The 27292-nt window shown below is 42.3% G+C and overlaps 1 protein-coding gene and 2 long non-coding RNA genes across 9 annotated transcripts in view; 1 reads left to right on the top strand and 2 right to left on the bottom strand.

Moving 5' to 3' along the window:
- Window positions 1-27292, top strand: part of LOC126980737 (zinc finger protein 724-like) — a 106515-nt gene that overhangs the window by 73888 nt on the left and 5335 nt on the right. The gene's annotated exons all lie outside the window — the stretch shown is intronic.
- On the bottom strand, window positions 3266-7984 carry LOC126980741 (uncharacterized). Its single transcript, XR_007733493.1, has 2 exons — window positions 7652-7984; window positions 3266-6654 (listed from the first exon to the last, which is right to left on the bottom strand). It is a non-coding gene; the product is annotated as an uncharacterized LOC126980741 (long non-coding RNA).
- LOC126980743 (uncharacterized) lies at window positions 26502-27247 on the bottom strand. The gene is made up of 3 exons (XR_007733495.1): window positions 27133-27247; window positions 26713-26880; window positions 26502-26628 (listed from the first exon to the last, which is right to left on the bottom strand). It is a non-coding gene; the product is annotated as an uncharacterized LOC126980743 (long non-coding RNA).

Here is a 27292-nt window from a genome sequence, read left to right as displayed (position 1 = left end):
GGAAAATAGCAAAGCACATAGGCACATAAATCTGGTAAAGACAAGGACAGAAGCCCTCTGTTTCAGGATGAAGTGCTTAAGAAAGTGATATATACTGAAAAGAAAAGTGTAGAAGTGAAAAAGAAGAAAAGAGGAACGAAAGAAGGAGGACCGAGGAAGCGATACAAAGCGGCACAGGTCAAAAGAAGAAGAAGAAGATCAAGACCAAGATCAAGCCCCGAGATATGAATGTGAGAGGTTGGGGTGTGGGCAAACTTGAGGACATGAGTAAGGAACTGGATGAATGGAAGTATGATATAATAGGCTTGACTGAGACACACCTGAGAGGTGACGTGCAGACTGAGGGTGGTGAGTATGTGATGATTGGGAAGGGCGAAAGAAACAGGAGACTATGGGAGGCGTAGCCTTCCTCCACCGCAAAATGAGAATCTGAAGGTGGAAGAGCTAGATGTAGGTAACAGTGCTAGCAGTGAAGATGTATTGGCCGTGAGTGTGGAATGCAAGAATAAAAAGGGCAGACTAGAAAGAGTAGTTATGGTTGTTGTGTATATGACTGTAGAAGGTGAAAGAGCAGTAAGGGAAAACAGGGGAAAGTACAATATTCTTAGAAAAGTTGTGAGAGAGCATGCAGGAGAGAGTGATTGTTATGGGTGATATGAATGCACATACAGGTATGTTAGGTGAATGTATAAATCGAAATGGAGAAATGCTAGCTGAGTTTGTAAGTGAAATGAACTTAGAGAACCTGAATGAAACTCTGGCTGAGGGACGTGTGACCTGGAGTGCAAGAAATCAGGAGTCTGCGATTGATTATGTACTGGTAAATGGGAGAATGCGCGAATGTGTGTCTCGTATGTGGATAGATGAAGAGGGAATGATTGATATTGTGTCTGACCATAATATGTTGACCGTGGAGTGCGGGCTGAAAGGTAGAAATGAAATGAAAGAAAAGGACAGGAAGAAGAAGAAGTGGAGACTGAGAGATGTAGGGTGGGAAAATTTTCAGGTAGACTTGAGTGAAAGAAATTGGGAGCCGGGTAGTTTGAATGATGTGGACGCTTTGAATGAAAGGCTCGTAGAGAATGTGAGAGGAGCTGCAGTCCAACATGTAGGGTATGTGAGAACGAATGGTAGAAAGCGTGTAAGGAAACCGTGGTGGAACGATGATATTGGGACAGCTAGGAAAGAACGAAAGAGACTAAATAGACTGTGTAGACGAATGAGGAGAAGGAGGCAAGAAAGCGAAGAAGCTGAGGGTGAATACCAGAATGCATGGGAAAGCTACGTGAGACACCAACGACTGACAAAGCGGAAGATCATGAGTGCAAAGGTTCAGTGTGAAAGAAGTGTGATTCAGACCCTGAGAGAGAAAGGGCTTGAGGGAGGTCGTGAGTGGTATAGATTCCTGAGAGGTGAGAGGATAAGTGACAGTGAGAATGTGGAAAGTCTGAAGGTGAATGGTGAAAAAATTACAGATAAGGAGAAAATGAGGGAGTCAATTAGGGAATTTTGGGAAGAAATAGGAGTAGGGGAAGTATTTGGTGTGAGAGAAGGATGTGTAACTATGTAGATTAAAGATTCAACAGAGCTGAATGAAAGGATCAGGAGGGAGGAGGTTTCGCGCGGTGTGAAAAGACAGAAGCATGGTACGGCTGCAGGACCAGTTGAGATCCCGTATGATGAGTTGTATAAAAATGGAGGTGAGGCTGTGATTGAGAGGATGACTGAGTTATTCAACCAGGTATGGGAAGAAGAGAGTGCCAAGTAAATGGAATGAATGTAGAGTGACTCTGATCCACAAGGGCGGGCATAAGAGTAAGCAGGAATTAAAGAAATATAGACCAATCTCTCTGGTAAACTCAATAGGAAAAATCTTTAGTGCTGTGTTGAATGAAAGGTTGTGTAAATGGATTGAGAGTGCCAGGGTGCTGGGTGAGGAGCAGAACGGATTCCGAGTGGACAGGCGAGCAGAAGATAATATGTTTGTTGTAAATGAGCTGATTGAAAGGAAAAAGAGAGGGAGGAAACTGTACTTAGGCTTCCAAGATATAGAAAGCTTATGACAGGGTGAATAGAGATGTGTTATGCAGAGTGCTTGAAAAAGTTGGGCTGAGTGATAAGATTGTTAACATAATTAGAAGTATGTATGTAGGTACAAGAGCAAAGTATAGACTAGGTGATCTAGAGACAGGTTGGGTGAAGAGTGAAAGAGGTGAGACAAGGCTGTATATTATCACCAACATTATTTAGTCTTTTCACAGAGGAATTAGCAGTCAGAATGAGGAGAATGAATGCAGGAGTGAGAATTGGAGAGGATAAAGTATGTGTGTTGTTGTATGCGGATGATGTGGTGGTTATGAGTGAGTCTGCTGAAGAACTACAGAGTCTCCTAGATGTGGTAGGGGGTTATGGAAGGGATTTTGGGGTTAGGTTCAGTAGTGAGAAGAGCAAAGTAATGATAGTGAATAGGTCAGAGGATGAGAGAGAAACAACTTGGAGACTGTAAGGTGATGATTTGGAACAGACGGAAGAATACAAGTATCTAGGGGTGTGGATGGAGGTAAATGGATGCGGCAGGGCCAAGAATGTAAAGATAAGTATGGCAAACCAGTGGGTAGGCCGTTTAGGGAGTGCAGCGAGGATGAGAGCGAGCAAGTATGATGTCATCCGTGAGGTTTGGAAGAGTGTGGCTGTCCTGAGCATTATGTATGGAATGGATGTGATGACATGGAATGACAGTGAGATAGAAAATTGGAAGTGGGGCAGAATAGGGTAGCAAGAATGGCACTGAATGCACCAAGGTTTGCAGCAGTAGAGGCTCTTAGGGGGGACATGGGATGGAGCACGTTTAGGGAAAGACTAGTAAAGGCAACCTTGAGATATAAAGTGAGACTGGAACAAATGGAGGATGCAAGATTAGCAAGGAAAGTATACTTGTGGAGTATAAGAGATGGCAAATGGGCGAATAAATGTGGGCGAATGATAGACAGGAATGTTATGCTAAGTAGGTGGGTGTACCGACCCTTTGAAGATAGACAGAATGTGTTTGAATGGAGAATAACAAACAGAAATGGAGAGGGGTTTGAGTGGGATGTAAGAAAGTGGAAGAATGTGATAGATATGGCAGTTAAAGATGAGGGATTGAGCAAGTGGAAGAATGAGATGGAAAGAAAGGAAACTCTCGACTGGTATAGGGAGAAAGAGGCCCCAAAGTGTGAGGTGTGGTATGAGGGAAGCCTGGGAGGTGATCTTCTTTTCCGTGCTAGAGCGCAGTGTCTGGATGTGAATGCAAGGAACTATAGATGGTCTGAGTCCCGCAGCAAAGTATGCCAGATGTGTGACAGGGGTGTGGACGAGACTGTGCAGCATGTAGTGCTGGAATGCAAGAAGTATGACAGGGAGAGAACGAAGATGATGCATGTGTTTTTGAGCGAGATGGGACGTGATGTAAACGGGAGGACTGGAAGGGAGTGGATGGTGCTGCTGCTGGGGCTCAGTGGAGAGACGAGTGGACGAGTGATTGAGGCAGTGAAAGAGTTCTTGGAGGGCATGTGGCGTGAAAGATGTAGGGAATGATATCTTGCCCCGAGAACATTGACTTCCCGCATGTTTTGTTTTCTTTTCACAGGAGCTGCCGATATAAAGGCCTGGGCCAGGATTCACTAACGAGTTACGACGTTCGTAAGTCACAAAAAATGTCTTAAGGCAACTTTCGGCTGCTTTGGGCTATTCACTAAACAGTTACGACACTCTTCCGGCACCGTAACTTTACGGCAGCTCCAGACATGGCGTAAGGTATCGTGACCCGTACGTAGGGCAGATTTTCTCCACAACACAAGGAGGAATGAAGAAGAAGAGGAAGACCCGCTGCCAAAATAATGAACAAAACGTCACAGTGCTATCAAAACATTGCTTTATAAGGACGTGTCAACCGTATATAATACCATTCACTGAATATGTAGTGACTGTGAACTCCTACACTACTGAATCAAATATCCTGCCGTAAACACTCGTGATAATATATATGGAGGGCTTGAAATGCTCGCCGGAGATCCACCAGGGGGTAATGTGGGTACTCATACATGCTCGGTGAATAATTTAGTCTTAATTTGTAGTTTGTAATACCTTAGACCACTAGCACAACCAATGATGGGCCGGGCCCCACCCGTTTACCGTTGATGAGGTTTCAGGCCCTGCACCCCCAAAGTTTATCTTGTCTTTTTCTCTGCCCTCCAATCTCCCTGAACATATTTCTGGGTGTTCCCTTGCCATTGTTTAGCAGATTTTAGCGACCTATTTTAAGACACAAACTATTCATTACTGGGTAAATTATCATGTCTTTTTTTGTGGAGTTAGTTATCACCAGGAAGCAATTATGAAAGTACTAGAGTTGATTTGGTGAGTCTCATACTTGGGTTGACAGTTTACTCTCCTCTGTAACGATAGGCTACTATCCCCAGCGGCAATCATAGGTTACAATTCTAGCAGAGTTAGGTTACCATCCACTAGGCTAAAACGAGTCTGTTAGTTTGTAAATAGATTTGGGAGTGAAGACGGCTGGACGATATATGCCGCAGAGCTTGTTATAGTGAATTCTGGGGTAAATTTGCTGTAGCACTTTCATGGCTGAATTATTGTGGTAATAAACAGATCCCCATTAAAAAGCATCATAACATATCACAGGAAATAAGTAATTTGCATCTCAAATAGACTGCTCCTGCTAAGCAATTACCCATTCTTTGCAACATGCAATATATGTTTGTTGGATATTTTGGTAATTGAGTCATCCCATGGCTCATTCTTGTCTCAATGATATTTACTGTATTAAGGTATTACATTTACTATTTAGTATGCTAGTTTTACTGGGTGTTATAGATGATGTGTCTAGTAAGGGTAGGGTGAAGTTGGGGGCATACGCATAGCTGTGTGTGGCCTCGGTGCTCATCATGGTAACCTATTGCTGGTAAATTAGCAACCTAGCAACACCTGTCAAGGTTTGATTCATCACCCAGTTGTATTCCCACTCATAGTTTCATAGCTACTAGAATTGAAAAAGTATTTTATAATTTTAGGTTGAGGCAAAATATTTATATATATTGATATTTATTTCATGTTAAGTGAAAAATATATAATTACTTCATTTTCTACTTATAGCACAACATTAAAACCAGAAAATAAAGGTTCTTTGTCCATAGACTATAAAAAAAATCTTTCTCACCTTGAAATTCAAGTTATTTTTTGGGTATTGACAAGAAAATACTGTTTCTGTTTTTAACTCAAATATGCACTTTTTTCATTTATGTAACCTAACCTTACTAAAGTACTGACTCATATGTTGCTGGCACAAGTTGAGAACATAATGAAAAAGTGGGCATTGATATATACATTATTAAATATTTAAATGTGTTAAATAGTGTACTGGCAATAAAATAAAGGAAATCATCGAGCAAATTGGTGTATGGGTGTGTTTCGTTAAGAACTCGGTAGAGTTCTTCAAAAACAATGGCACTGCCCACTGTCAAAACACATTCCACTATACCTAGAAAATTTCCACGATGACTGTTGGCTCTCAAGATATAGCTGGAAGCCAGACTCTTTCTTGAGTCATCAGAGTTTTGAGAGAAGTCTTGGGCTTTCCAGGATGTGACACACACACACTCACATACACACAAACACACAATTATATACTTTGAGAGTAAGAGTAGTAAAGTTGGGGGGATACGTAGTAGCAGCGCATGGCCTCGGTGCTCATCTTCCTAACATTGGCCCTTGAGACTGTGGTGGAAGGGAGCCCCCATTACCCCGGGACACAGGGCCAGTGTGATATTTGGGTTACCACAGATTACCTTCCCCAGATTTCCCCAGATATCCATTTATCGACCAGCCCAAGAGGGAGGATGAACAGCTGGGTGAGCTGCACGCAGACTGCCTGGGCCGGGATTCGAACCCGGGCCTGCGGAGTAGAAGCCAGGCACGCTAACCAGTAGACCACGGAGGCGTATAACTTTGAGAGTGACACAGGCTAAATGGACTTAATTATATTGCTTTTGAAAGTCACTTAATCTGACTTCATATATATAATAACAACTTCTTTACTAATATAATTAAAGAAAGAGCTGCTGGTATACATGAACACAATCACAACTTAAATTGTAAAAAAAGGGGAGAAATTATCTGACTAAAAATTAACTGCAGGACAATATGGCTGAGCTTATTATACTCTTAATAAAATGTAAAGCATATAGCACCGTGGTGTGTACTATTTGGAGCAATTCTTCACAGCTTGCTATTAAACATCTTTTTATATGTTATTTCCAACAGAACACAATTAAATAAATTGCAAATACAAAACATGTTTGAAGAAATCAAAAGAGACCTTTAGTGATGCATAAGAAATACAGAATTTCATGCCCTGCAATATTCAACAAAGTCCTGTAAAGGTCCAGCTATTGCAGTCATTCTGGTTGAGACGATTCAAGGAAATCTACACATTTCTGCAAACTATCCAGTAATATATGCTTGGTCTTGCTTCAGAATCTTTTATCTTGTGTCTCCTGCCTGGAAGTTTAAGGGTCCGACGCTGCACCACTGCTGGGACATATGGGCTGCTAGGTGTTGTAGCACCCACTACACTTACAGGTTACACTCAGTCTCCTATAAAAGGAAAATTATTTGCTTGGTCATCATACAGGATCATAAGAGAGAGAGAGAGAGAGAGAGAGAGAGAGAGAGAGAGAGAGAGAGAGAGAGAGAGAGAGAGAGAGAGAGAGAGAGAGAGAGAGAGAGAGAGAGAGAGAGGTTAAAGTGACTGGCTAGTAGTTAAAGGTTAAGAAGCAATGAAGTAGAAAGTTTACATAGTTAATAAACTTAATCTGTGGAAATGAAGAAAACAAAGAAATACAATACTTTCCAAAGAGCAGCTCGCTGTATTATGGCTTAAAACACTGTCGCACTACTATAAATGCAATAACAATAAGTAAAAAGCTCTTTCATAGTGCTTGAGAGACCATAACTTACGATTAAAACATAGATACTTTAAATTCACTATTATAAGAATTTAAAGTAGCTATGTTTTAATAGGAAGTTAGTGTATCTCAAGCACTATGAAAGAGCTTTGTACGTAGTGTTATTGCAGTTATAGTAGTGCGACAGTGTTTCATACACAGCGAGCTGCTCTTTTGAAGTATGCCGTTTTATCTACTTCCCAATATCTGAGCAGCTGACAATGTCTGAGCTCCACTCCTAATCCAAGCCACATTGCTGGGCAGTGCCCTGGTGGCAAATCTTAATGACTGATATGTTTGCTAAGCTCTGCTGCTCAGTAAATGGCCTCACCTCTATGAAAATACTGAAATGACACCACGTACTGAAGTGTGTGTGCACCCATATCCCTTCCCCTCTCCATGGTGAGATAACTTGGTGCATGCAAGTATATTACACTTTTACCTACAGAGGAGGTCAAAACAGGGTAATGAGACTGATCATGGACAACTTGGAGGACAAAGTCATGGCTAAAAACTGACAGAAAGGCACGTTTATAACGTTACCTAAAGGATACCTTCATGCAGGTTAACAAAAATGTTTCACTCACTAGCACGTTTTAGCAACAATATACCAAGCTGACTCTCCACATGACAAGTGATTGGCTTACCTGAACTTCCTCACTTCATCTCCGTACTCCCGGTGGGGCAGACAACATCGCCTGCCTCTGTCACGGGCCACGTGCTGCACTGGTGGTGATTGGCTACTGTCTCTAGAGTACGTATGTATCGAGCGCTGCCATTGGTTGAACGAAATATGTCAACATCATACTACGCCGTCTGTCGGCGGGAGTGTGAAACAGCGTTAAGGCAGGAAAATCTAAACATGGCGGACTTAAGATTCTTTTGGGAATCGCAAGATACGACATTCTTATTTCCGCCATATTGGATCCACTTAAGATTGTCGTATCTGCGAGGCGTTAGTGAATCTGGGCCCTGGCTGGGGAGAAATCCCGAGCCACCTGTGACATCAAGATCAAGATCAAGATCTTTCTCTTCTTTGCAAAGGCCTATGATAGTGTAAGAAGAGATAAGTTAATAGAAGTTTTAAAGGATAGCAAGGTAAACCCAGATATAATTAACTTCATAGCAGGAGTTTATGTAGGAGATAGAACTAAGATAGAGATAGATAAAGAAGAGGAGGAGATAGAAATAGAAGTGACCAGTGGGATTAGACAGTGATGTACTGCCTCAACTACACTGTTTAAGATGATTACTTTTAAAATAATTCAGGAGCTAGAGGAGCTAGAATGTGGGTACAAAGATGAGGCATTCAGGATTACTTCACTCTTCTTTGCAGATGATGGCATGCTTTTGGCAAATAGTGTAGGGGAAGCAGTACAGGTGATAGAGAAGATGGAGACTATAGCTAAAGAATATGGACTAGAAGTAAATAAGCAGAAAAGCAATATTATCATTTTTAATATGGAAAACAAACCAGAAAATATAGGGGGCATTAGTGTTGGGGATAGAATTAAATATTTAGGAATAATAGTCAATGACAAGAGGAACTGTTTTCAAATGCAAAAGGAAGAAATGTTCAGGAAAGCGAGAAGGCTAACAAATATGACATACAATGTAATTGAAAAGAGCTGTTCAAGAATGTTAATAGGAAAGACATATTGGAAAAATGTTGCACTGCCATCCATCCTGTATGGGGTAAATATAATAAACATCACAAAGACAGATATAAAAAAAGTTGCAGAGGATAGAGAATGGGGTGTACAGGAAGATTTTGAGGGCACCAATGTATATATGCACAGGAAGCAGCACTCAGGGGGGAGATAGGAAGCTCCAGTGTTAAAAACAGGATAAGGGAGGGACAGTGGAAGTACTTAAGGTATGTTCTTGTGGAAGGAAACGATTTGATGAGAAGGGTGGGAGAGGAGATGATAGAGAAGAGACAAAGTAGGTGGGTGAAGGATTTGTTGAATGAACTGAGAGCAACAGAGGGACTGAGTGTGAGTGTGAGGAATGAGACAAAGGAGAGTATAAAGCAGAGAATGAGAGAGGTGGATACAAGAGAGTGGAAGAGGCAAATGAATGAGAAAGCAAGCCTTAAGATATATAGATTATGGAGACAGGAGTTGGGAGGACAAGAAGAGGTATACACCAACAACCAAGCCTCAGAACAAACGAAAACAACAGTACACAAGTTTTGGACAATAAGAGAAAAAAGAATGAAAGAAAGAGGAAAACAATAGACCCAGACAGTAGATACGTCAGGGAGTGCCGTTACAAAGGCAAAACTCCCGACCGACTACTACTACTACTACTACTACTCTATTCTTTCGAAACCCACGAGAAGTTAATCAAGACAAGGAGAGGGTGTTCCCCGGCTGCCTGGGACGTGACGGGAGAGCCAAAGAGGTAGAGTTATTAACACATGCAGCCGTGAACACTTTTTGAAGCGGCGCTGTGGGATTACTTGTGTGAGGAGAGGAAGGAAGGTGAGGCCAAAAGGGTGCTATGTGTGTCTTCCTCATAGGTAAGGGGGCTTCGTGGTGCAGTGGTTAGCACACTCAGCTCACAACCGAGAGAGTGGAAAAATATGGGCGGCTTTTCCGATACCCTACGCCCCTGTCCACCCAGCAGTGAATGGGTACCAGGTATTAATCGGGGGTTGTGTCCCGTCTCCTGGGGTCTGTTCCCTTCTCCTATAATTCCTTCCCCTTCTGTCTCTCCGGCATATGACCACAGATGTTGTGTCCCGTCTCCTGGGGTCTGTTCCCTTCTCCTATAATTCCTTCCCCTTCTGTCTCTCCGGCATATGACCACAGATGTTGTGTCCCGTCTCCTGGGGTCTGTTCCCTTCTCCTATAATTCCTTCCCCTTCTGTCTCTCCTGCATATGACCACAGATGTTGTGTCCCGTCTCCTGGGGTCTGTTCCCTTCTCCTATAATTCCTTCCCCTTCTGTCTCTCCTGCATATGACCACAGATGTTGCGCCGACTAAACAAAACTTTCCTTTTCTCAGGGGTAACAATGGATAACACTCACTAGTTTGGTTAGGGCTTAATTAAAGTGTGGAATGGTGGAGTTTGTGTTTCCCCGTGTGGGTGGGTGCTACTTATTTCCCTGTGTGCATGTTAGTTTAACCCGATAGCAGCGGGGATCATGTTTCTTAATGGTCCCCCCAAACAAGAAAAATGAGAAAAAATCACCCCTCACACAAACCATTTCAAAATATATATCAAAGCATTTGTGATCAGATTATGTATCATTTATATTGGGTGGCTTATGAATAGGCACGAACTCAGCGCAAATTTTTTGGACTCCCACATCTCAAAAAGTACTGGTTCAATCTTCCTCAGGTTTTGACAGTAGGTAGACATACATGTGAACTATGTAGTATCCAAAATTTAGCCATCTATGTGCAGCATTTTTTGAGTTATGGCCAAAAAACGGGGATCAATAATAAGTAAGCAAAAAATTATTAATATGCAATTATTTTGATAAGTTGGGAGACACCACCAAGCCTGTGCTCTGCCATGCTGTGTTATCTTAAGCCTAAATAGCCCTATCTTGACTTAGTGAAAAGTAACAAACTCGGTGCAACAAAATTTGGACACCCATATCTCAAAAAGTACTGGTTCAATCTTCCTCAGGTTTTGACAGTAGGTAGACATACATATAAACTATATAGTATCCAAAATTTAGCCCTCTGTGTGCAGCATTTTTTGAGTTATGGCCGAAAAATGGGGATCAATAATAAGTAAGCGAAAAATTATTAATATGCAATTATTTTGTTAAGTTGGGAGACACCACCAAGCCTGTGCTCTGCCATGCCGCGTTATCTTGCCCAAATAGCCCTATCTTGACTTAGTGAATAGTAACAAACTCGGCGCACGAACTCAGTGCAAAAAAGTTTGGACTCCCATATCTCAAAAAGGGCTGGTTCAATCTTCTTTAAGTTTTGACAGTAGGTAGACATACATGTGAACTATATAGTATCCAAAAATTTAGCTGTCTGTGTGCAGTATTTTTTGAGTTATGGCCAAAAAACAGGGAACAATAATAAGGAAGCGAAAAATTATTAATATGCAAGTATTTTGATAAGTTGGGAGACACCACCAAGCCTGTGCTCAACCATGCCATGTTATCTTGCCCAAATAGCCCAATCTTGACTTAGTGAATGGGCACGAACTCGGCGCAAATTTTTTTTGGATTCCCATATCTCAAAAAGTTCTGGTTCAATTTTCCTCAAGTTTTGACAGTAGGTAGACATACATATGAACTATATAGTATCCAAAATTTAGCCCTCTCTGTGCAGGATTTTTTAAGTTATGGGCGAAAAACTGGGATCAATAATGCGGCGCTATCTAGTTACCGGTGAAATTTGCCATGTCTGTAGTAGTAGTAACGGTTATAGTAGTAGAAGTGGTTGGTTTTCTTTCTCTTTGTTTTGCTTTATTTATTTATTTCCTTCCCTCTTTCTTCCTTTATTTTTCATTCTTCTTCTCTCTTTCTCTCCTTTCCTATTTGTTGATTTGTCTTTTTATTTATTTTTTTATTTTTTAATTTTTACAGCAAAGGAGACAGCACAAGGGCACAAAAAAAAAGGAAACAATAAAAAAGCCTGCTACTCGATGTATTGAATATGTGTTATATGATATGTTAACCCAGTAGCAGCGAGGATGATGTTTCTTAATGGTCCCTCCAAGCAAGAAAACTGAGAAAAAATCATCACTCACACAAACCATTTCATAATATATAGCAAAGTATTTGTGATCAGATTATGTATCATCTATTTTGGGGGTTTTATATCAGGGCACAAATTTGGCCCGTCGCTGCTTCACGGTAAGGCCACAAATTTGGCCCGTCGCTGCTACCGGGTTATGGGCAGGATAAGGTAAACCTGTAAACCAGCAACATATCCCCTATTAAGTCCAACAGTGCTGGACCTGTGATTGTGGTTAGGCTGTGTTTTCAGAATACTGTAGAGTACCTTTGGTTCCTAACATGCTTTTTTTTTTTTTTGTGTGTGTGTGTGTGTGTGTGTGTGTGCTGGCCCATATCACCGATAGGCTTTCTTGAGGGGCCTGCTGGATGGTAGTCGGGCCCCTCCCGTCATGGCGCAGGCAAGTGTTTTATTGTGCCGCCAGGTTTTGTTGCCACATGCTGCCCCCCGGAGCTCGTTCTTGATTCACTTGGATAGTTTCTTCTAGAGTTTGGGTTGATGGATGGTCTTCAGGACAGCATGTGGGTAGTCTTAAGCTTAATTTGGTGCTAACTTTAACCCGTCCGCTGCGATTGGCACGGATTTCGCCTTCACTGGTAGCCTGGTAACATTATAGTCCCAAGTTTTTCTCTGCCTCTGTGGTGGATAGTGGAGTGTTTCCCATGTGGTGTCGGTGTGCTGGATATCCCCTCCCAAGGTGCAGGACTTTACATTTTTTTTCATTGAATTGTAGCAGCCACTTTTTGATCCATTCCTGTAGCTTGGTGATGTCTTCTTGTAGGAAATCCGCAGCCAAGGGGATAAATTTATTAGTTTTCTATTTATTTATTATGTATTCATTTTTGGGCATTTTCATTAAGTGAAAAATTTCAGAAACATAATAATGAGCTAAGCACATAAGAAAATGAGCTGTGACCACTTCAAATATACATGATTACTACACATCAGTACTTTTCAATACAGTAAATGATTTTGTTCCTCCATTAAGTTTTGATAACTGGTGGTTTTCTCTAAAGATCTGGTTCAAGTGGTTATGAGTATCAGGCTTTTTTTTTTTTTTTACATTTGTTACCTTTTTTGTATGCCCTTGAACTGACTCCTCTGCTGTAAAAAAAAAAAAACTAATAATTTGATGTCCTAGAGCCTTTCTTTGAGCTTAATAGGAAAAAAATGCGTCATAGTTATAAGGTTTGCCGCAGCAGCTCGCTGGATAGGCGGGCAACACTCGTGCATAGTCGGTTAGTAGCGAACACCCAGTGCTTCAAGTAAGTAGTACCCCGCGCTACACTCCCTTGCTGTCGCTGATATTGCTTCATTGTTTCTTGCTTCTAATTCAGCGGTTCTTAACCCGGGGGTTGTGATGTCCTTGGAATGAGGTGAGTTGTTTTTAGGAATATTGGATTTTATTTGTATGTTGTAAGGTTTTCTGCATGTTATACCATATCTACAACTTCTGTAATAAACTATAAGTGGGAAGAGTTTTACAAGCTGTAATAACTTGCTAATAAGGCAATGAAGTAGTCAAGACAATACATTATAATTTTACTGTGTACACCAGCTTATAATTTTGCATTTAGTTAAACAAGGCTATTATTTTTGCATTCACGAACACTAGGCTATTCTTTAGCATTTAGGAATAATATGCTATTAATTTGAATTCATGAATACAAGGCTATTATTTTGCATTTAGGAATACCAAGCAATCATTTTGCATTGACGAATACAAAGCTATTATTTTGCATTTAGGAGACAAGGCTATTATTTTGCATTTAGGAAACTAGAAGGCTATTATGCATTTAGGAATACTAAACTATTATTTTGCATTTAGGAATACTAAGCTATTATTTTACATTGAGGAAATTAGGCTAGGAATACTAAGCTATTATTTTGCATTTAGGAATCTAGGCTATTATTTTGCATTTAGGAATACTAAACTATTATTTTGCATTTAGGAATACTAAACTATTATTTTGCATTTAGGAATCTAGGCTATTATTTTGCATTTAGGAATACTATACTATTATTTTGCATTTAGGAATACTAAGCTATTATTTTGCATTTAGGAATCTAGGCTATTATTTTACATTTAGGAATACTAAACTATTATTTTGCATTTTGGAATCTAGGCTATTATTTTGCATTTAGAAATCTAGGCTATTATTTTGCATTTAGGAATACTAAACTATTATTTTGCATTTAGGAGACAAGGCTATTATTTTGCATTTAGGAAACTAGTAGGCTATTATGCATTTAGGAATACTAAACTATTATTTTGCATTTAGGAATACTAAGCTATTATTTTACATTGAGGAAATTAGGCTAGGAATACTAAGCTATTATTTTGCATTTAGGAATCTAGGCTATTATTTTGCATTTAGGAATACTAAACTATTATTTTGCATTTAGGAATCTAGGCTATTATTTTGCATTTAGGAATACTATACTATTATTTACCATTTAGGAATACTAGGCTATTACGTATTTTGCATATATGAATAATAACTTATTATTATGCATATAAGAAAACTAAGCTATTATTTTGCAGTAGCTTTTTTTCTTAAGAGAAATAATTCTCTCTCTCTCTCTCTCTCTCTCTCTCTCTCTCTCTCTCTCTCTCTCTCTCTCTCTCTCTCTCTCTCAATTAACATGACATTTATTGCATCTTTTTTATTCAGATTGACTGACAGAGAGAGAGAGAGAGAGAGAGAGAGAGAGAGAGAGAGAGAGAGAGAGAGAGAGAAACATGTGATTGCATGGCAACTCTGTTGGTCAGGGTTGGGAAGGTCCAGGTTGTGTGTGGGTCTTAGGGCCGCTTTCACAGTCACTTTTTTGTTTGTTTTGATCGCTCCCAATGATGGCGATCGACGCTTTAATTTTCCACGTGAAACTTGCCTATGGGGTAGTGGCGGCTGCAGAGGAAGGGAGAGGTTTTGAGAGTGTGTGGCAAGGTGCGGGGCTAGGCTAACCCCACAGCCGCCACTACCCCACCGGCCAGTTTTATGTGGAAATACTATAGTGGTGATAACAGCCATTGGTAATGGTCAAAACAAACAAAATGACTGTGAAAGCAGCCCTTAGTATAGGGGGGTTGTAGGTGGTCGACCTTAAATAATCTTTTTAACCCGGTAGCAGCGACAGGCCAAATTTGTGGCTTTACCATGTAGCAGCGAGAGGCCAAATTTGTGCCATGATATAAACCCCCCAAAATAGGTGATACATAATCTGATCACAAATGCTTTGATGTATATTATAAAATGGTTTGTGTGAGGGGTGATTTTTTTCTCATTTTTCTCGCTTTGAGGGACCATTAACCCGTGGGCTTCGGCTATGGGAAAGCCGAGAAGTGGCCGAGAAAGGACAAAATTACACTGCATTTTAAAACTAAGAAAACAGCATGGAACGTACATCAGAGTACTCATCTCTTAACTATAAATACGTTAAAAATATTTACTTATAATCAAACTCCATTCTTTTTGGGTGGTGTTTGTTACAAAATAAATAGTCTTATGACGCGTGGCATCAAGCCGAGAGTTGCTTGTTGTCTTATATAGAGAATATGACAAGTGATTACTGTATGGATAGCTAATTCAGTATGCCATAACCTTACAGCACCACCTATGACAAAAAAAGGCCACCTCAATATCACTTACCCACCACAATTAACCAGGGCATTCATGGTGGATTGCGCTATGCCACCACCGCCTACAATTAGCTTGAATTATGGGTTTTATGGCCAGCCCTTTTTAGGGTCCACCGTACAACAGCCACAACTCGTGAAAGCCCTGAAAAGGGTCTGTCTACGTTTCATAGGTCATATATAAATAAACAAAGAAATTATGATAAGTTACTGTTTAGCCCGGTAGCAGCGACGGGCCAAATTTGTGGGTTTTCTGTGCAGCAGCAATGGGCCAAATTTGTGGCTTTTCTGTGCAGCAGCGATGGGCCAAATTTGTGGCTTTTCTGTGCAGCAGCGATGGGCCAAATTTGTGGCTTTTCTGTGCAGCAGCGATGGGCCAAATTTGTGGCTTTTCTGTGCAGCAGCGACGGGCCAAATTTGTGGCTTTTCTGTGCAGCAGCGACGGGCCAAATTTGTGGGTTTTCTGTGCAGCAGCAACGGGCCAAATTTGTGGCTTTTCTGTGCAGCAGCGATGGGCCAAATTTGTGGCTTTACCGTGTAGCAGTGACAGGCCAAATTTGTGCCATGAAATAACCCCCCAAAAATAGATGATACATAATGTGATCAAAAATGTTATTATATATATTATGAAATGGTTTGTGTGAGTGATGATTTTTTCTCATTTTTCTCACTTGGAGGGACCATTAAGAAACATGATCCCCACTGCTACCGGGTTAATAAAAAGATATCTGTTATTAGGTACATAGATATGTATATATTTTTTTATTGCAATGAAAATACGAACTACGCATGTCAGGGCAAAAAAATGATCTTTGATTTTCTCATATATGATTATCATTTCTTATATCTAAGATATATTATCCTGTTCCTTGATGTTTATGCCTTCATATTGTGCTTAGTGTTTGTGAAGATTATAAGACTTCATTACTTCCTATTGTAAAACCAAATTGTCGAGTCCGTTTGGGCGGAGGCTCCCTCGGGTCCATTTCTCCCCTCTGCTCTGCCACACAGTCCCACCACCTATCTCTTCCTCTCATATGTTACCTTTACCTTACATATGAGAGGAAGAGATAGGTGTTGGGAGTGTGTGGCAGAGCAGAGGGGAGGAAAGGACCTGCGGGAGCCTACGCCCAGACAGACTTCACAGTTTGGTTTTTCTGTAGTGTTGTCTCCAGTGTTGAAAGATTTGAATTTGTTTCAGGATAGCCGGCGTGTGGGATGGGTTGAGGGTCCAACATTGCCTCTTTCGTGTTCAAGCCGCCTGGCGCTCTCGTCTCATCACTGGGTGAGTTGAGAAGTAGTTCTTATATACTCTATTGAGCCGCAATAGCTGACTATTCACAGATTTCTTAACCTGTCTGCTGCAATTGGAACTAATTTGGCCTTCACTGATAGCCTGGTAACATATATTCTCTTGTCTTTCTCTGCCTCTGTGGTGGATAATGGAGTGTTTCCCATGTGGCATTGGTATGCTGGATATACCCTCCTAAGGTGCATGACTTTACATTTTTCTTCATTGAACTATAGCAGCCACTTTTTGATCCATTCCTGTTGCTTGGTGATGTCTTCTTGTAGGAAATCGCAGTCAACAGGTTAACTAGACTTGAAGTGCATGGGCCGGGTTGGCTCACTCCACATATGCCTTGTCTACTACATTTATTTATACGTTTCTGTGTTGCATCATTTAAGTGGATGAAGCCCTTTTTTCCTGATAGACGGGGGCTTCGTGGTGCAGTGGTAAGCACACTCGGCTCACAACCGAGAGGGCCCAAGTTTGATTCCCGGGCGGAGTGGAAAAATTTGGGCGGCTGTTCCAATACCCTACGCCCCTGTTCACCCAGCAGTGAATGGGTACCAGGTATTAATCGGGGGTTGTGTCCCGTCTCCTGGGGTCTGTTCCCTTCTCCTATAATTCCTTCTCCTTCTGTCTCTCTCCAGCATATGACCACAGATGTTGCACCGACTAAACGAAACTTTCCAACTTTTCCTAATAGATTTTGATTTGTTTTTAAAAGATTTTGATTTGTTTTCAATGTGTGCCGTCTGTTTCCCTCAGAAATCATAAAAAAAACTTTGTTATGGGCTAAAAACAAAACTAGTCACTGGAGATCAACAAATATTAGATTATGTATTTTAACCCCGTAGCAGCGACGGGCCAAATTTGTGCCATGATAAAGACCCACAAAATAGATGATACATAATCTGATCACAAATGCTTTGATATATATTATGAAATGGTTTGTGTGAGTGATGATTTTTCCTCATTTTTCTCGCTTAGAGGGACCATTAAGAAACATGATCCCCGCTGCTACTGGGTTTAATTTAGTATTCTTCCACCTTTATTTCCTATGTGTCATTGTTGTCCTTTTCTGTCTCTGTCTTCCTCCCCCTCTTCTTCTTCCTCCTCCTCCTTGTGTTCTGTTTTCCAGTCTTCTAAGAGCCTGCCATTCTCTTCTTCTTCTTCTTCCTCCTCCTCCTTGTGTTCTGCTTTCCAGTCTTCTAAGAACCTGCCATTCTCTTCTTCTTCCTCCTCCTCCTTGTGTTCTGCTTTCCAGTCTTCTAAGAGCCTGCCATTCTCTTCTTCCTCCTCCTCCTTTTGTTCTGCTGTCCAGTCTTCTAAGAACCTGCCATTCTCTTCTTCCTCCTCCTCCTTGTGTTTTGCTTTCCAGTCTTCTAAGAACCTGCCATTCTCTTCTTCCTCCTCCTCCTTGTGTTTTGCTTTCCAGTCTTCTAAGAACCTGCCATTCTCTTCTTCCTCCTCCTCCTTGTGTTCTGCTTTCCAGTCTTCTAAGAACCTGCCATTCTCTTCTTCCTCTTCCTCCTCCTCCTTGTGTTCTGCTTTCCAATCTTCTAAGAACCTGCCATTCTCTTCTTCTTCCTCCTCCTTGTGTTCTGCTTTCCAATCTTCTAAGAACCTGCCATTCTCTTCTTCTTCTTCCTCCTCCTCCTTGTGTTCTGCTTTCCAGTCTTCTAAGAGCCTGCCATTCTCTTCCTCCTCCTCCTCCTTTTGTTCTGCTTTCCAGTCTTCTAAGAACCTGCCATTCTCTTCTTCTTCCTCCTCCTCCTTGTGTTCTGCTTTCCAGTCTTCTAAGAACCTGCCATTCTCTTCTTCTTCCTCCTCCTTTTGTTCTGCTTTCCAGTCTTCTAAGAACCTGCCATTCTCTTCTTTTTCTTCTTCCTCCTCCTCCTTGTGTTCTGCTTTCCAGTCTTCTAAGAACCTGCCATTCTCTTCTTCCTCCTCCTCCTTGTGTTCTGCTTTCCAGTCTTCTAAGAGCCTGCCATTCTCTTCTTCCTCCTCCTCCTTGTGTTCTGCTTTCCAATCTTCTAAGAGCCTGCCATTCTCTTCTTCCTCCTCCTCCTTTTGTTCTGCTTTCCAGTCTTCTAAGAACCTGCCATTCTCTTCTTCTTCCTCCTCCTCCTTGTTTTCTGCTTTCCAGTCTTCTAAGAACCTGCCATTCTCTTCCTCCTCCTCCTCCTTGTTTTCTGCTTTCCAGTCTTCTAAGAACCTGCCATTCTCTTCTTCCTCCTCCTTGTGTTCTGCTTTCCAGTCTTCTAAGAACCTGCCATTCTCTTCTTCCTCCTCCTCCTTGTGTTCTGCTTTCCAGTCTTCTAAGAACCTGCCATTCTCTTCTTCCTCCTCCTCCTTGTGTTCTGCTTTCCAGTCTTCTAAGAACCTGCCATTCTCTTCTTCTTCCTCCTCCTCCTTGTGTTCTGCTTTCCAGTCTTCTAAGAACCTGCCATTCTCTTCTTCCTCCTCCTTGTGTTCTGCTTTCCAGTCTTCTAAGAACCTGCCATTCTCTTCTTCCTCCTCCTCCTTGTGTTCTGCTTTCCAATCTTCTAAGAACCTGCCTTACATTTCCTCTTGTAGCACCTCTCTCACTTCCCTCTCCATCATTCACTGCCCCCCTGCTGTCCTTCCTTCATTTCAGTCGTAATACACCAGGTATTCGTTATATGCGAGGGATACGTTCTGCAAAAAGCTCGCATAATGTGAATTCGCATATATTGAACCTATCAACCCATTAATTATAGGGGGTTATGTTCCACAACACATTTTTGAACCCTCTAACTATTTATTCCAGCACCGTTTCACAATAATAAAGCACTAAAGATTGCTTCCGGGGAGACACACCCAAAGTGTACGATTTAAGCTGATAATTAGCTGCCTGAGGATTAACTTTAGGATCAGAGGGAGGAAAAGGTTAATTACAGGCGAGGAAAGTGCGGGAAAACATTTGCACCCGCCGCCCTCTAGGGTGACTCGGCCACCATACCTCACCAACCAGTCACACCAGCGCCACTACTCGCATAATAGCAAATTTTTCTCGCATAAAACGAATACTTGGCACATTTAGGTTAGTCACATAAGAGCAAATTCGCATATTTTGAACTCGCATATATTGAATACCCGGTGTATTTCCTTATCCTCATGCCCTGATATTCTGCTCTCTATTTCCTCACTCCCTCCCTCTTCTGTGAATTGCTTTCCTCAGCATCAGCTTCAATATGTGCACCCTACATCTCCACACAAGACGTGGATTCAGTATGTTTCTTAGCCAGTAGGAAGCACTGTGATTAGTGTGTTTGTAAAGAATAATAGTCTTCTTTTGTTGTGCGGCGACTATGCCTGATGAACGGGCCTCTCCCGTCACGCTGGTCGCGGGTTCAATCCCAGGCAGCCGGTGAATACCCTCACCTTGTCCTGATTAATTTCTCGTGTGTTTTGATTCATGCAGAGGACGTGTTGGAAAATAGAAAAAGAGAAAATAAACTCCCGGGACATGACACTTTTTCTTGGACAAATCATTTAATAAACAACAGTATCATAATATGAAAATACGTTCATATTTTGTACGACAACTGCCGCCATCGCTTGAAGCTGCCACCAAAACAACACTGCCTGTGTATAACTGCACCAGTAATTAACCGTGTAGCAGCGACGGGCCAAATTTGTGGCTTTTCCATGTGGCAGTGACGGGCCAAATTTGTGGCTTTTCCGTGTGGCAGTGACGGGCCAAATTTGTGCCATGATATAAACCCTCCAAAATAGATGATAAATAATCTGATCACAAATGCTTTGATATATATTATGGAATGGTTTGTGTGAGGGGTGATTTTTTCTCATTTTTCTCGCCTGTAGAGACCATTAAGAAACATGGACCCCATTGCTTCCGGGTTGAGGGCCTGCTTTGCATGACATTCTTCATTCAGGTTGTGGGTGCTCTTCCCTAGTCATTGTCAGCAGTTGGGTGTGCTTAGGGGGGGCTTCGTGGTGCAGTGGTTAGCACACTCGGCTCACAATCGAGAGAGCCTGGGTTCGATTCCCGGGCAGAGGTGAAAAATTTTGGCGGCTTTTCTGATACCCTATGCCCCTGTCCACCCAGCAGTGAATGGGTACCAGATATTAATCGGGGGTTGTGTCCTGTCTCCTGGGGTCTTTTCCCTTCTCCTATAATTCCTTCCCCTTCTGTCTCTCTCCGGCATATGACCACAGATGTTGCACCGACTAAACCAAACTTCCGAACTTTTCCCGCACAAAGCCACATGCTGGTTTTGTACCTGGCAGTGGCCTGAGCCATGTTGCTGCTACAAGATTCATTGAATAGCATATTTTTATAATGTAACGCAGGTGATGTTACTTTGCTGACTTTTTTGAGCTTTCATATTTGTGTATTTACGTATATTTCATGGAGGCATCATCATCATCATCATCATCATCATCATCATCATCATCAATGTTTAACGTCCATTTATTCCCTATGGTGGGGTTGGACGGGACATGAGCCTCCTCCACTGTTGCCGGTCCATAGCCATTTCTTCCGTGATGTTCAGCCTCCTCATATCTTCCTCCACCACCTTTCTCCACGTCTTCCTTGGCCTTCCTGGAGGCATGACATACATTATTACTTTCAGTTTTACAAGTGTCAGATTTTGTGAGCGTTTTTTACGCTAGAATTTTACTCAATTATGTAAATCAGAAACCACATAAATATAACCCAAGTGTGTATGAATGAATGCAATGATAAGCACATACTTTGATTTCACTCCAGAATGTTTCATGGGTCATATATAAATAAACAAAGAAATTAAAATAAGTTAATGTTTAGCCCGGTAGCAGCGACGGGCCAAATTTGTGGCTTTACCGCGTAGCAGCGACGGGCCAAATTTGTGCCATGATATAAACCCCCCAAAATAGATGATACATAATCTGATCAGAAATGCTTTGATATATATTATGAAATGGTTTGTGTGAGGGGTGATTTTTTCTCATTTTTCTCGCTTGGAGGGACCATTAAGAAACATGATCCCCGCTGCTACCGGGTTAGGCCCACTACCCTCGCTTGAGACACAAAAACAGTTCCTCCGCCAAGTTTGTTCCTCTCGTTGTGTGATGATGGGTGTGTCAAGTGTTGGCTGCTTATGGTTATGACAGGTAACTCTCGATTTACGCGAGTATTGTGTCCTTGAAGAGGTGGCGTAAATCAAAAACAATGTAAATCAAACAAGAGGTAGGTTCGTACCTTTATTGCCTACTGTATCACTCTGACTCCTCTCCCTCTCGTGGTTCCTCCTCTGGCTGCCCTTCCCCTCGTGGTAGCACAGCAGCGAGGGTATTGTTGTTGTTGTTGAGTAGCGTGGGTACTGTATTGTTGTTCAAATGGCGCGCGGGAAGAACTGAGCTCAGGTGTGTGGCCGCGGCACCGTGTGAGTCTAGGTGCGTGAGACATCTGGTGGCCACCCCATAAAATATCGCGTATAAGTGAAAAATACGTGTAAATTGGTGCATTGGTGAGAAACACCCTACCATTCAGTTATTACAAGCTAAATACTCGCGACAAAGCTTACACCGTTCTTGCATCTTTCATACTCTCCTGCCGCATATATAGCTAGAACCATTTTTCCAATAGTTTCCACGAAGACTAATATTTAATCTGGCAAGTACCGAACAGAATCTAGTTTGTAGAACTCGTGGTAAAAGATATTTGACCCTAAAATACTATTGTTGTCCGGAATCCCCGACGGCAGCACTGCCGTCTCATCTGTCTCTAAGGCTAAACTCTTCGCTCAAACTTTCTGTAAGAACTCGATCTTGGATGATTCTGGGCATATTCCTCCTACTCATCCCCCCTCTGACTCCCTTATGCCTGTTATTAAGATTCTTCCTAATGATGTTTTCTATGCCCTCTCTGGCCTCAACTCTCAGAAGGCTTATGGACCTGATGGAGTGCCTCCTATTGTCCTTAAACACTGTGCTTCTGTGCTGACACCCTGCCTGGTCAAACTCTTTCGTCTCTGCCTATCAACATCTATCTTTCCTTCCTGCTGGAAGTATGCCTTTGTACAGCCTGTACCAAAAAAGGGTGACGGCTCCAATCCCTCAAACTACCGCCCAATAGCTTTACTTTCATGTAGGGTAGGCGGTGGCCGAACTGGTAGCGTACTGGACCAACATTCGCCGCGTGATGGACAACGCGGGTTCGAATCCCCACGCTACCACTCGGATTTTTCAGTCACCGCCGAGTGGCTTAAAACTACCCACATGCTGTCCTGAAGACCACCCATCAACCCGGACTCTAGAGGAAGCCGTCCAAGCGAATCAAGAACGAGTTCCGGGGGGCAGCATGAGCCAATGCAAGATGGCGCCACTATAAACACTCGCCTGCGCCAGAACGGGCCCCACCTGGAAGAAGCCTTGGGCCGACCATCAGGCCCCACCGGGAAGATGCTTACCGGCACAATAGGCAACAACGTAAAAAAAAAAAAAATAAATAAATAAAAAATCTAAAGCTTTTGAATCAATCCTTAACCGGAAGATTCAACAGCACCTTTTCCACTTCTAATCTTCTATCTGATCGCCAGTATGGATTCCACAAGGGGCGTTCTACTGGCGATCTTCTTGCTCTCTTAACTGACTCTTGGTCATCCTCTCTTAGCAGTTTCGGTGAAACTTTCTCTGTTGCGCTAGACATATCGAAAGCTTTCGATAGAGTCTGGCACCAGTCTTTGCTTTCTAAACTGCCCTCTTTCGGATTCTATCCCTCTCTCTGTTCCTTAATCTCCAGTCTCCTTTCCGGCCGTTCTGTCTCTGCGGTGGTAGACGGTCACTGCTCTTCCCCTAAACCTATCAACAGTGGTGTTCCACAGGGCTCTGTCCTATCACCCACTCTCTTCCTGTCATTCATCAATGATCTGCTTTCCATAACAAACTGTCCTGTCCACTCGTACGCCGACGACTCCACTCTGCATTATTCAACATCTTTCAGTAGAAGACCATCACAACAGGAAGTACGCGACTCCAGACTGGAGGCTGCAGAACGCTTAACCTCAGACCTTTCTATCATTTCCGATTGGGGCAGAAGGAACCTTGTGTCCTTCAATGCCTCAAAAACTCAATTTCTCCACCTATCAACTCGACACAATCTTCCAAACACCTATCCCCTATTCTTCGACAACACTCAGCTGTCACCTTCAACACTAAACATCCTCGGTCTATCTTTAACTCAAAATCTCAACTGGAAACTTCATATCTCCTCTCTTGCTAAATCAGCTTCCTCGAGGTTGGGCGTTCTGTATCGTCTCTGCCAGTTCTTCTCCCCCGCGCAGTTGCTATCCATATACAGGGGCCTTGTCCGCCCTCGTATGGAGTATGCATCTCACGTTTGGGGGGGCTCCACCCACACAGCTCTTCTGGACAGAGTGGAGGCTAAGGCTCTTCGTCTCATCAGCTCTCCTCCTCCTACTGATAGTCTTCTACCTCTTAAATTCTGCCGCGATGTTGCCTCTATTTCTATCTTCTATCAATATTTCCACGCTGACTGCTCTTCTGAACTTGCTAACTGCATGCTTCCCCCCCTCCCGCGGCCCCGCTGCACACGACTTTCTACTCATGCTCATCCCTATACTGTCCACACCCCTTATGCAAGAGTTAACCAGCATCTTCACTCTTTCATCCGTCATGCTGGTAAACTCTACAGCAATCTTCCTTCATCTGTATTTCCTCCTGCCTACGACTTGAACTCTTTCAAGAGGAGGGCATCAGGACACCTCTCCTTCCGAATCTGACCTTGCTTTCGGCCACCTCTTCTGATTCATTTTTTACGAGCAGCGATTAGCGGGCTTTTTTTTTATTATTGTTTTTTTGTGCCCTTGAGCTGCCTCCTTTGTTGTAAAAAAAAAAATGTGGGGGGTTAATTTGTGTCGCGGAAGGAAATCTGTTAGACATACGTTGCTGTATGGCCGTGACATTTCAGTTAGCATTCTGCCCTTGGTGCGTGAGGTACATTTGTGTTTTTCCCATGCTTAACCCAGTAGCAGCAATGGGCCAAATTTGTGGCTTTACCGTGTACCAGCGATGGGCCAAATTTTTCACATGATATATAAACCCCCAAAAATAGATGATGCAAAAACTGATCACAAATGCGTTGATATCTATTATAAAATGGTTTGCGTGAGTAATGATTTTTTTCTCCTTTTTCTCGCTTAGAGGGGCCTTTAAGAAACATGATCCCCGCAGCTACTGGGTTAATTCCTGAACTGTTCCCAATTGGCTGGAATTCTGGATACGATAGTAATTATGACATATCAAGTATGACACAGGCAATAGGGCTTCCCAGGCAGGAACATTTCGGGGGACGTGTGAACTCCACGTGTGGCACAACTCAACACACTCAGCCAACACTGCCTGGCGCTGGTGCCTTCATTAGGGAAATGTAGCATTTTTTTAAAGTTTCACTTTTTTTTTGGAATGTTATTTTTGGGCAATATGTTAAGTTTATAGGTCATAGAATTATGAATGACCACTCCTCTGGACTCTTTTTAGGAGCAGTGAGTAGCGGCTTTTTTTTTCATTATTGTTTCCTTTTTTTGCCCTTGAACTGTCTCCTTTGCTGTTAAAAAATAAAATAATAAATAAAATAAAGCATGGAGGCAAATAGCCAAGCAGTGTACACTTGCTCCGCATCATGAGTCATAAGGTGTGTGAATATTACAGCCGTGTGGCATCATGTAAGAAACTACAGGGTCAAGAAATGGCAATGGCTGAGAGCTGTCGTCGGGGCTGAGCATTACACATGCAAGCAACGGCTCAGAGCCGTGGCTGTACAGGTTAATGAATCCCACTTAAATTTGAGTACAGTAACACCTAACAGTGAGTGGTGAAGGGTGTCAGTAAAGGCCAGTGTCCTGCAGTACTACAGGTGATGATGGTCACATATGAGGTGATTCGCACACACAGTGATCATGCACGTCAACCCAGCCACCAGTGTTCAGTCCAGTACCGTGGTGTGCAGGTGTGTCGCTGAGGAGTCAGGGAGTGCACAAGTAGCTACGGCTTCTTACTGTGCAAATAAGTGGTCAGTATGAGTGAAAGGGGAAAAGTTGGGGTTCTGTAAGCACACTCCAATTAACCTACGTTATAATGAGTTGGCACAACAAAACTTTGCCTAGTGAACAGCTTCTCAGCAGTATAATTGTTTGTTAAGGGGGCTTGCCTGTACCTTGATAGAAGATGTGACCTAACACATCTCCCACACACCAGGAAGGACTACTGGCCATGAGTGTAGCGTTGAGGAAGACTTACTGCCCCCTCGCCCTCAAGGCTGGCCTGCAGCCTGAGTGGCCAGGAGCAGCGGAGCAGACTGTCACTGGTGTGAGGACCAAGGCCTGATGAGAAGGACCACCACCACCGTGCTGCTGCCTTCTCCAGCCATAAAGGAAAGGGAAAGGTTGAGTGTCAGGACTGTAGGACAATTTGATAGGGGAGAGGAAGTTCATCAGACACAGCCTTGCACACACTGGTTCAGGAAACCATGAGAGCCAGGAGTGTGAGAAAAGCCTCCCTGGGAAGGGTGACTTTGACTAAGACACTCACTCCTTCTGCTGAAAGAAATCATGATTGTGCAGTTTGTGGGGAAAGTTTCAGCAAGAAGGGTGAACTCAAGACACATAGCCTTTCACACACTGCTGAAAAAAATTATGAATGTGAAGTTTGTGGGAAAAGATTAAATCAGAAGAGTACCCTCAACAGACACATCCTTACACACACTGGTGAAAGAAATCATGAATGTGAAGTTTGTGGGAAAAGATTTAATCAGAAGAGTACCCTCAACACACACATCCTTACACACACTGGTGAAAGAAATTATGAATGTGAAGTTTGTGGGAAAAGATTTAATCTGAAGAGTACCCTCAACAGACACATCCTTATACACACTGGTGAAAGAAATTATGAATGTGAAGTTTGTGGGAAAAGATTTAATCAGAAGAGTTACCTCAACACACACATCCTTACACACACTAGTGAGAGAAATCATGAATGTGAAGTTTGTGGGAAAAGATTTAATCGGAAGAGTTACCTCAACACACACATCCTTACACACACTGGTGAGAGAAATCATGACTGTGAAGTTTGTGGGAAAAGATTTAATCGGAAGAGTCACCTCAACACACACATCCTTACACACACTGGTGAGAGAAATCATGAATGTGAAGTTTGTGGGAAAAGATTTAATCAGAAGAGTCACCTCAACAGACACATCCTTACACACACTGGTGAGAGAAATCATGAATGTGAAGTTTGTGGGAAAAGATTTAATCAGAAGAGTACCCGCAACAGACACATCCTTACACACACTGGTGAGAGAAATCATGAATGTGAAGTTTGTGGGAAAAGATTTAATCGGAAGAATTACCTCAACACACACATCATTACACACACTGGTGAGAGAAATCATGAACGTGAAGTTTGTGGGAAAAGATTTAATCGGAAGAGTTACCTCAACACACACATCCTTACACACACTGGTGAGAGAAATCATGAATGTGAAGTCTGTGGGAAAAAATTCTCTTTAAAGTCATACCTGAAGAGACATAGCATAAGACACACTGGTCACAAAGGGTTCAAATGCGATGCTTGTGGAAAGCGTTTCATGACCA

The sequence above is a fragment of the Eriocheir sinensis genome, chromosome 45, assembly GCF_024679095.1.
Source record: "Eriocheir sinensis breed Jianghai 21 chromosome 45, ASM2467909v1, whole genome shotgun sequence".
In the NCBI taxonomy this organism is placed as follows: Eukaryota; Metazoa; Arthropoda; class Malacostraca; order Decapoda; family Varunidae; genus Eriocheir; species Eriocheir sinensis.
Note: the sequence above shows the minus strand (reverse complement) of the source record. Positions and strands in the feature narration are given on the sequence as shown.